Here is a 10,122-nt window from a genome sequence, read left to right on the forward strand (position 1 = left end):
CCCAGCTGCCGGCATTCTCCCTCTTTATGTAAACCTTGTAAAATAAGAGAGAATAGGCATAAGTATTGTGACATAATGTGTAATAACAGCCCATAATGCAATAAATATTGATATAAAAGCATGATGCAAAATGGACGTATCACAAACAACAACAAGTAAATATAATTGGTGCTCATTTAGATTTTTCTGCAATCTATAGTACACATAGCAACCATTAAAAAATAAAATAGACCAAAAATCCTTAGCTAGAGAGCTCCCTTTATCCACGCAGCATTGCTGATTCAGAATTTTGTTTGCAATCGGTAGCACACATAGCAGATCCAGCAGCGGTGCAACCATTAGAAAAAAATTGAATAGACCAAAAAATCCCCGAGAGAGCTCCCTTATCCCCATAACACTGCTTGTCATCACAACCCACCGCCGCCAGCACAGCTTCTCCGCCCCGCACCCAGTTCCATCCGTACTCTCTCTAGTCACACACGCGCTCATGCTCTATCAGCCGTCCCCCACGCCCCCAGTTCCTGGAGTGCGCCGAGGCCAGCAAGGGGCAGGGTCTGGCTGGTGTGGTGTGGTGAAGGGGGGCCATGCCGAGATCCAGCTGGTGGCGGTGTGTCCATCGAGGGCACGCCATGCGCTACCGGCCTTGTGTCGTCGCCTTGCACGGTCTGCAGTTCAATCCGGCACAATCCCTCCTTTTGCCTGCAAATTAGGAGGCAGTCCCCGCACATGTCCTCCTATGATTAGTAATGCTCATAAATAGGAGGCCCCACAATCCTTCCTCATTATAATTGTTTTCATTCTTCCCTATCCCGAACATGGCTTGTTGGTATTTCGGATAATATACGAACATATATAAATTAGAGGAATTCAAATTAAGAAATCGAGGTGGTACTATTTGGCTGGAAATAGTGGTCCATCATATGTATTCTCTAGTACTAATATCAGCACGCAAACCCGCAAAAAAATCAGCATGCATGTGTATTTTTCTTCTTCTCGCGTTGCATTGAAGTTTGGCCAATAGCCGACGGCCCAGCCTGCAGGCCCAAGTCGGTCAACGCGGCGAACATGATGCTTTGCAGCTATATAGATTAGTACCACCTCGCGTAGAGAAAATATAATACGGGTAAGGTGGACGGACTAAAATGAACGAAATTGCGGTGGTAAGAAGCAATAGCCCTTTTATTAGTAGGTGTAGATAAGCTGTTCCATAGGCTCAAAGTGCATCATCAAGTTTCTTTGATCAATTCTTTCGGGACCTATTGATAGTTTTTTCTAATATTAATTTTATTTTTATTGCTAAGTTCAACTCAACCACTAGATTGAGGATGAAAGGGTGATGGGAGTCTATGGTTAACATCACATTTAGCAAGCAATTTACGAAAAGCACCATGAATAAAATGTGAACCACCATGAGTCATTAAATATCTAGGGACTCCAAACCTTGGGAAAATAACTTCTTTAAGCATTTTAATGGAGGTGTTATGATCAGCACTACTAGTTGGAATAGATTCTACCCACTTATTGACATAATCAACAACAACCAAAATATGTGTATACCTATTAGAGGAAGGAAAATGTCCCATATAATGAAAGCCCCAAACATTGAATGATTCAATAACAAGTGAATAATTCATAGGAATTTCCTGACGCTTACCAATATTACCAACTCTTTGACATTCGTCACAAGATAAGACAAACTTAAGGGCATCTTTGAAAAGAGCAGGCCAATAAAAACCTGATTGCAATACCTTGTGCATAGTTCTATCTCCCGCATGATGTCCTCCATAGGCTTCAGAATGACATTTCTGTAGGATTTGTGCCTGTTCAAGCTCAGGTATACATCGTCTAATAATACCATCTACTCCTTTATAAATACATGGGTCATCTTAAAAGTAATGTCTCAATTCATAGAAGAATTTTTTCTTTTGTTGGTATGTGAAACTAGGTGGTATAAATTTAGCAACAATGTAACTAGCATAATCAGCATACCAAGGAGTATTATGAGTAGCATTTATTATAGCTAGTTGTTCGTCAGGGAAGCTATCATCAATGGGTAGTGGGTCATCAAGAATATTTTCTAAGCTAGACAAGTTATCAACTACGGGGTTCTCATTCCCTTCCTGTCAGTAATATGCAAATCAAATTCTTGTAGCAAGAGAAGCCACATAATGAGTCTAGTTTTAGCATCTTTATTTTTCATAAGATATTTTATAGCAGCATGATCAGTGTGCATAATTACTTTGGAATCAACAATATAAGATCTGAATTTGTCACAAGCAAACACAACTACTAAAAAATATTTCTCAGTAGTAGCATAGTTTCTTTGGGCACCGTCTAGAGTTTTACTAGCAGGATAACATTTAATTTTTTATCAACTCTTTTTCTTAGAACATCACCGACATTGTAAGTGCATCCAGTGCCCCTTAGTGATTTTGGTGTATTGAAGACTTATAGGTTAAGGTACTAATGTGTTTGTGAGTCTACGCAGGTCTATAAGTCTATGAGGAGTTTTATATTTATGATGAAAGTCGACCCCTAAAAATTAATGTCTTCAACTGAAGACTTTGGTTTTCTTGAAGACTTTTAAAGTGAAGAAATTGGTATGACTGTGAAGACTTGATACTCATGCGAGGATTATGAAGTGTGAAGACTTTTGTTTTTGTAGTTTCATTTTCTCTTTCTTGAGTCATAGGAAATATCATATTGTTAAAGGGGGTCGAGGTAAAACTAAGGAAAAGTTTCCAAATGATGCTCATCTCAAAATCCTACACCTACCTAATCCTTTTTAGTGAAGCCATTGGAAATCTCATACAGATCAGTTAATTTCTTCAGTGACAGAGAATATGATCTTATGTTCTCTGAGGAATTTGTTTTGACTGAGGAGTTAGGAATTCGCGAGTGTGGATTGCCTACAAGTGAGGAACATGATAGCCCTGAGGAATTTGATAGTCAAATTTCCGACTGTTGTTGTGCTATGCGCCAGCTGTCCCAAAATATCTACCCACCTAATGGTCATATCATTGAAGGTCATTTATGTCTTATCATGTCAGGCTACTCCCTAGGCCGCCCCCTACAACCACTAGTTGGTTGGCTGCTCCGAGAGAAACTGACACTTGTCATTAAGAGCATCCCATCCTCCGAGGACTCTGAGCGAAAAGCATCAAGTGAGGAGAAACCCAAACCCAAACACCTACAAACCCAAAGTGATTGAGCATCACTGAAGAGATTGTTCCTGTGTGGAACTAGTGCTTGTTACCTTTGAGGACTATGCATCCTCCAGACGGTTAGGCATCATGGTCTAGAGCATCCAAGAGGAAATTGTGGATCGCCGAGTGACCGAGTCCATGAAGGTTTGGAAGTCACCTGAAGACTTACCATGAGTGATTGGGCGAAGTCTATGTGACCTTAGCTCAAGGAGAATACAATGAGGAGTGTCCGGGACAGTGCATCCTCAGTTTTAAATACCTAGTCGCTCCAACTAGACGTACGACTGTCACAACAGTTGGAACTAGTCCACCAAATCATTGTCTTCACAAAGCTACTGGTTCTATTTCCTCAACCCTTTCATTTCATCATTCTTGTGTTGAAGTACTTGATCTATACTGTTTGAAGACTTTGACTGAAGACTTTCTCAATTTCCTCAATCCTATTTCTTCAGTCAGTTTGTCTTCAGCCTGCTTATCCTGTTTACATGCTACTTGTTCTCTGTGTTTGTTTTCATATCATCATGATGATTGTGCTTTTGCTCTGTTATACATGCATCTGAGTACTCATTCCACTGCTAAGTATTTCGTTGCTTAGGAATTTCCTCACCTAGAAATTCCTCAGTGAAGAATTTGTGAAAATAGCATATTCACCCCCTCTAGTTGATATAACGCACTTTCAATTGGTATCAGAGCAAGGTTCTACCTTGTTCTGTGTGATTCTGGTTTAACCACCTGGAGTTTTAGTTATCTCGACCGTAAAAATGAAGAAAGTGTCATGCCCCATCTTTGACGGTCATGACTATCCCAAGTGGAAGGCCATGATGAAGAAGCGTCTCATGGCGATGAATAGCGAGCTGTGGACCGTCATAGAGATTGGTCTGACTGATCTTTATAAGATGGCGGAAGTTGATGATATTCGCAAGTATGCTTGACTTGACATCATGGCGAAGGACATCATCTTCTCCTGCTTGTCCTGAACATCATGCAACACTGCCATTCGAAGCTTATCCGGGACCGACTCTCTAATATCTATGAAGGTCATCGAACTCGTCATGATCCCTGGTTTGAGGATTTCAAGGAGTCACTCAAAACGATGACTTTCGACCCTGAATCATCATCCTCTGCACCATGCCTCATGGCAAAAGGTGCCAAGGTAACCGAATGTTTCTTATCTGAGTCTAGTGATGATGAATCTGGTGATGAATTTGGACCCAGCTATACCAAGATTACTTCTATTGCCACTAAACAACAAAAAGTTTTGGAAAAGGTTCAAAACATGCTACATGGAAGTGATGATATGTTGGGTGAAGAAATGGATGGAACTCAAACTCTGACTGATAATCTTCAGAGACTTCAGTCTAAGTTTGATAACCTTCAAAGTCATCATAACACTCTCTTAGCTTATCATGAGAAGCTTTTGTCAGATTGTGGGTTCTAGCAAACCCTTGAGGTTCGAACTCTAGGTTGCGCACGAAGAACACTCTATTCCTAGCTCGCCCGCTCAACGATCTCACGGCCTAGCTCGACGAACCCAAAGAACACAGGACACAGAGGTTTATACTGGTTCGGGCCACCGTTGTCGTGTAATAACCTACTCTAGTGTGGTGGTGGTGGATTGCCTCGCGGGCTGAGGATGAACAAGTACAATGGATGAACAGCCTCCTGAGGAGAGGTGTTCTTGAGCTTGGTGAGCTAGTGCGTGTGAGGGTTGTCTGAATGATCTGCCCCCTTCCTGTGGTGGTGGTGGCTAGTCCAATTTATAGAGGCCCGGGTCCTCTTCCCAAATATTAGGCGGGAAGGGATCCCACAACGGCTAAGTTCGAAGGGGGACAACTAGTACAAGCTATCCTGACAAAAGGTGGTCTTCGCCTGCCAAAGGCTCTGGGGGTGATGCAGCTGTGGGCCCCGCGATGACCTCTGTCCTGCCGTCTGGCTGGTCTTGGTCTCGTTGCACCGATATGGAAATCTTTGCCTGGTGCCTCAGGACTGCTCGCCCGCGCCTGCCTCTTTAGCACCAAAGAGGAAACTGGTACACTACATCCGCTGGTGCCTGCCTGGCCTTGGTCGTCATGGCTCACGTCATGTGAACCTCACGAGGTGCCCCTTACATAGATATCTCTGCTCCTTGGGAGCCAGCCTAGTGAGGCTGCCCCTGAGGAGGTCTTAGTGTCATACGCCTCGCGAGGCTTGGCCCCTCGCGAGGGTCTTGAGTGGTTGCTGCCGAAGATGGGCCGTACTAGGCCGTTGGTGGAGCCACGCACAAGCCCGCAGGCAGGCAAGTCTGGGCACCCCCGGTCCCAGAATGACGATAGCTTTCTTATGAATTTCTTCAAAGAAAGAAAGATCTTGAGAAGCTAACGGTGAGTTATGAAGATCTCCAGAAGGAACGAGATTCATTGCTAGCTCAACAGATCTGTTCCACTCTGGTTGAATTCATTCCACCATGGTTGAAATGCATTGAAAGTGAATCTTCTAATTCTTTACCTGAAAGTTGAAATGCTACTATTGCTACAAATTCTACAACTATCTCTGCTATCACAAGTTCCTCATCTGAGGATACCTCTAGTATCACTTACAATGCAGGGTTGAAGGAATTGTATGTGACAGGCATGACAAAAGCCTCAAAGGGAAGTAGGCTCTTTGTGATGTGCTTAAAAAGTAGATCCTCAACAGGAACCCTAGGAAAGAGGGTATTGCCTTTGAGAGAAAACTCAATGCTGATGGGACCTATTGGAAACCTGAGTGCAGTACCCCAAAACCACATAGGTTGCTGCAAAGGGACCTCCCGTAGACCTATCCACTTTATCTGGCTTTACATGTGAATCTTCATATTCTTCTGATGAGTCATTTGACTCTAACTATAACCTGTTCAAAAATTAGAATGGTGAAGTATTTGCTAGATTTGTTGGCACTAATTGCAGGAATGGCCCCCCTAGGAAGAAAATATGGGTTCCCAAAAGGTGCCTTGAAAGTCTTTAGTGAATGTCATCATGACACCACTTGTGAGGAATAGGAACCCCAGATCAAATTCTTCATGTGGACCAAAGTCTTAATACGGATACAAGTCCTCATATGGACCAAATTCCTCATATGGATCGAAATCCTCATACGAACATCATCGTGCTAACACATCTATTTCGCAGAGAAAGCCTAAGGCCTATGAATATCACTACTGCAGGATGCTGCTAACGCGACACTACGATCTGAGACCCTTCAACGAAACTATGTGCGATGCAATAATGGCAAACAGTGGTGTAAAAAACCCATAAAAAAAGGCACAAAACGTTTGCGATGACGGATGCATCAAACACAGTTCAGATTTTAGTTGCGTGTGCGATTCAGGGCATATGGTTCAGTTCAATTAACCATTTTCGATTAGTAGGAACAAAAGAAACGGGCAGCCAAATGAAGGTGTTTGCGATGTACATCATACAGTTCACTCGGATGAACTGTTTGTGATCAGGCAACACAAAAGAAATGGTCAGCCAGATCATGGTGTGTGCGATCTACAACATACAGTTCACTCGAATGAACTGTTTGTGATTGAGCAACACATAAGAAATGGTCAGCCAGATCAAGGTGTGTGCGATGTACGACATCCGGTTCACCCGGATGAATTGTTTGTGATGAGACAAGAGAACAAAAATGGTTCAATATAAAAAATACCATAAATATTGTAAGTTTCAAATTCAAATATTAAAACGCCCAAATTCAAACATTGCAAGCTGCATCATTTCTGACAAGGAATCAGCCGCTGACAAGTCACGTATGGGTTTGAGACAATAACTTTCAATTGATTTGCCATATGTTCGTCCCATATGAAGTTTGGCATTTTTGGACGCAGTTCCATTCCATAGTACCAGCCGGCCCTGATAATCATACCATTTCTATTTCCTAATTAAATACGTGTTCAGCCTCAGTACACTCAGCACCTTTCCTTTGGCAAGAAATAACCTAGGGAGTGTAATCTCCGGTGGGGTCCCTCGGTAGGAGTTCAAAGTAATATTTGACAGATGAAAATCCAGGCATTCAATGTGATTGTCGTTATAAACATCATCCATCGGGCCTAATATGCACTGCAAAAGAAGGAATGTGTTAGTGCCTACATGCAGTTTTGAACACTGCTACACGCCCATTTGGTTTGCAGGATTTGTAAAATGCACCAATGTGCCATCTTCGATCTGGCATGATTAACATGGGCATTTGATTACAATCTAGAAACATGTAGCCTTCTTCACAAGAGGTTAGATTGGATGAAAAATTCCATAAGAAAACTAGTACAGATGCATCCAAAGGAGAAATGCTTATGGACGATTGTAACCATATGAATGAAGCAACCAATATGGGGTGGGGGTGTATGTCCTAAAATCCTCCAAAATTCCTTTAGAAATCGTAGTACATTGTCATTGTGAACTTGGGAAAAGGTGCAAAAAATTGAACTCCCTTATGGTTGACATTTAAGAGGAAAGGAACATCACCTCGATATACAGCTTCTTCAGGCACGAAAAGCATCTCAGGCAACTGAAAACTTGGTCCAGGTTGGGGACGACAGATTCTAGTGCCAAGACCTTCACTGTGCCCAGAGTCTGGGTGAAGCTTCGCTAGATGACAGATGAACATACATCTTCAAAACTAGAAATAACGTTGATATCAAGGAAAGGTATATAAGGTGACTGTTATACCTGAAAGATGACAGATGAACACACGAGTAGCCCACCACTTTCAATTTCGGCGCAGAAATGACATCGATTCTTGTTGGACCTTGTTGATCAACTACAAGTAATCTCTCAAGTGAAGGTGTGTCCTGGATGACCAAATATTGGTTCACCTTTTGTGATCTCTCATTGCAGCACCAACAACACACATAAATAGTCTGGAGAGTCCTGGAGGTGATATGCAAGGTACTCGACCAATTCATCGCTAGAAGATGAAGGAACTCGAGTGCAGTACAACCACGGAGTAGGCGCTCCATGTCATCCTTTGGGATGTGGACGTCGACGAGCTCGAGGTGCTTCAGTCGTCGTAGAAAAAGAGCGGGTGCGTCATTAGGGGGTGGTGGTTGTCGGTGTCAAAACCGGCGGATCTCGGGTAGGGGGTCCCGAACTGTGCGTCTAAGGCGGATGGTAACAGGAGGCAGGGGACACAATGTTTTACCTAGGTTCGGGCCCTCTCGATGGAGTTAAAACCCTACGTCCTGCTTGATTGTTCTTGATAATATGAGTAGTACAAGAGTAGATCTACCACGAGATCGGAGAGGCTAAACCCTAAAAGCTAGCCAATGGTATGATTGTATGTTGTCCTACGGACTAAAACCCTCCGATTTATATAGACACCGGAGGAGGCTAGGGTTACACAAGGTCAGTTACAAAGGAGGAGATATCCATATCTCTATTGCCTAGCTTGCCTTCCACGCCAAGTAGAGTCCCATACGGACACGGGACAAAGTCTTCAATCTCGTATCTTCATAGCCCAACAGTCTGGCCAAGGGATATAGTCCGGCTGTCCGGAGACCCCCAAATCCAGGACTCCCTCAGTAGCCCCTGAACCAGGCTGTCAGATTTCAGGTTCCGGCAGACCCTTGAGGTTCGAACACTGGGGTGCGCGCGGAGATTTCGCCTCCTACCTACCTGCACCCCTCCGCCTCACTAAGATCTAAGCTATGGAAAGAACAACACGAGAGACACAGGGTTTATACTGGTTCGGGCCACTGTTGTGGTGTAATACCCTACTCCAGTGTGTGGCGTGGTGGATTGACTCTTGGGCTGATGATGATGAACAATAAAGGAAGAACAGCCTCGCGAGGGTCTGCTCTTGGCTGGGGCGATGAACTGCTGGGAGGAGTTCAGTCACCCTTCTCTCTCTCTCTGATTCTACCTCTCCTGTGGGGGTGGCTAGTCCTATTTATAGAGGCCCTGGCCCTCTTCCCAAATATCGAGCGGGAAGGGAGCCAACAATGGCGAGCTAATTTGAAGGGGGACAGCTAGTACCAGCTATCCTGACAAAAGCAGTCTTCGCCTGCACAAAGCTCTGGTGGTGATGCCGTCTTGGGCTCCACAATGACCTCCGTCTTGCAGTCCTCCTGGTCCTGGTCTTGCTGCACCGAAATGGCAACCTTTGCCTGATGCCTCGGTACTCCACGGCTGCGCTTGCCCCCTTTGCACCAAAGAGGAAAGGAGGACACTACGCGGGCTGGCACCCGCCTCGCGCCCTTGGTCGTCATGGCTTGCATCACGGGCACCTCGTGAGGTACCCCGCCTTGATCTCTCCGCCTCCTCGCGAGCCAGCCTGATGAGGCCGTGCCTGAGGAAGCTCTGCATCGTCCGCCCCGCGAGGCTTGGCCCCTCGCGAGGGTCTTGGGTCTGTGTTGGTGAAGATGGGCCTTGCTGGGCCCCCCTTTGAACCACGCCGCAGGCTGCAGGCAGGCAAGTCTAGGGACCCCCATTCCCAGAACGCCGACAGTAGCCCCCGGGCCCAAGCCGCGCCTGGGCTTGGCCGTGCAGGGAGGCGAAAGGGCAAGAGAGATGCGCCGCGGGCCCTAACAGCCTGCGGTCTTGGGCGCCGCATGGCGGTTGATTGGACGTGGGCGTCTCCACTTCCCCATATAGCCTCGGCAACTGCACGGATTGGACAAGTCCCTGCATGCAAAGCGGGTCATAATTACATGCGATCGTGGGGGCCGTCGGTTGGCCCTCGCCAGCTATAAGTACGGATCGGCGCGCGCCCTTCTAGTTCATCCCCCCTTGCTTCTCCTTCTTCTTCATGGCCCCGTCGAGGAGGTTCTCGGCTGCAGAGAAGCGGAAGGCTCGCCAGGTTGAGCCTGCCTCTCCCCCGCCCAAGCACGGCCGAGGGCGCCCTCGCAAACACCCTGTGGCCACCACGGCAGCTCCCCGCGGCCGTGGAGGCGATTTTCAGCATG

This window comes from Triticum aestivum, chromosome 3A, assembly GCF_018294505.1.
Source record: "Triticum aestivum cultivar Chinese Spring chromosome 3A, IWGSC CS RefSeq v2.1, whole genome shotgun sequence".
Taxonomy (NCBI): Eukaryota; Viridiplantae; Streptophyta; class Magnoliopsida; order Poales; family Poaceae; genus Triticum; species Triticum aestivum.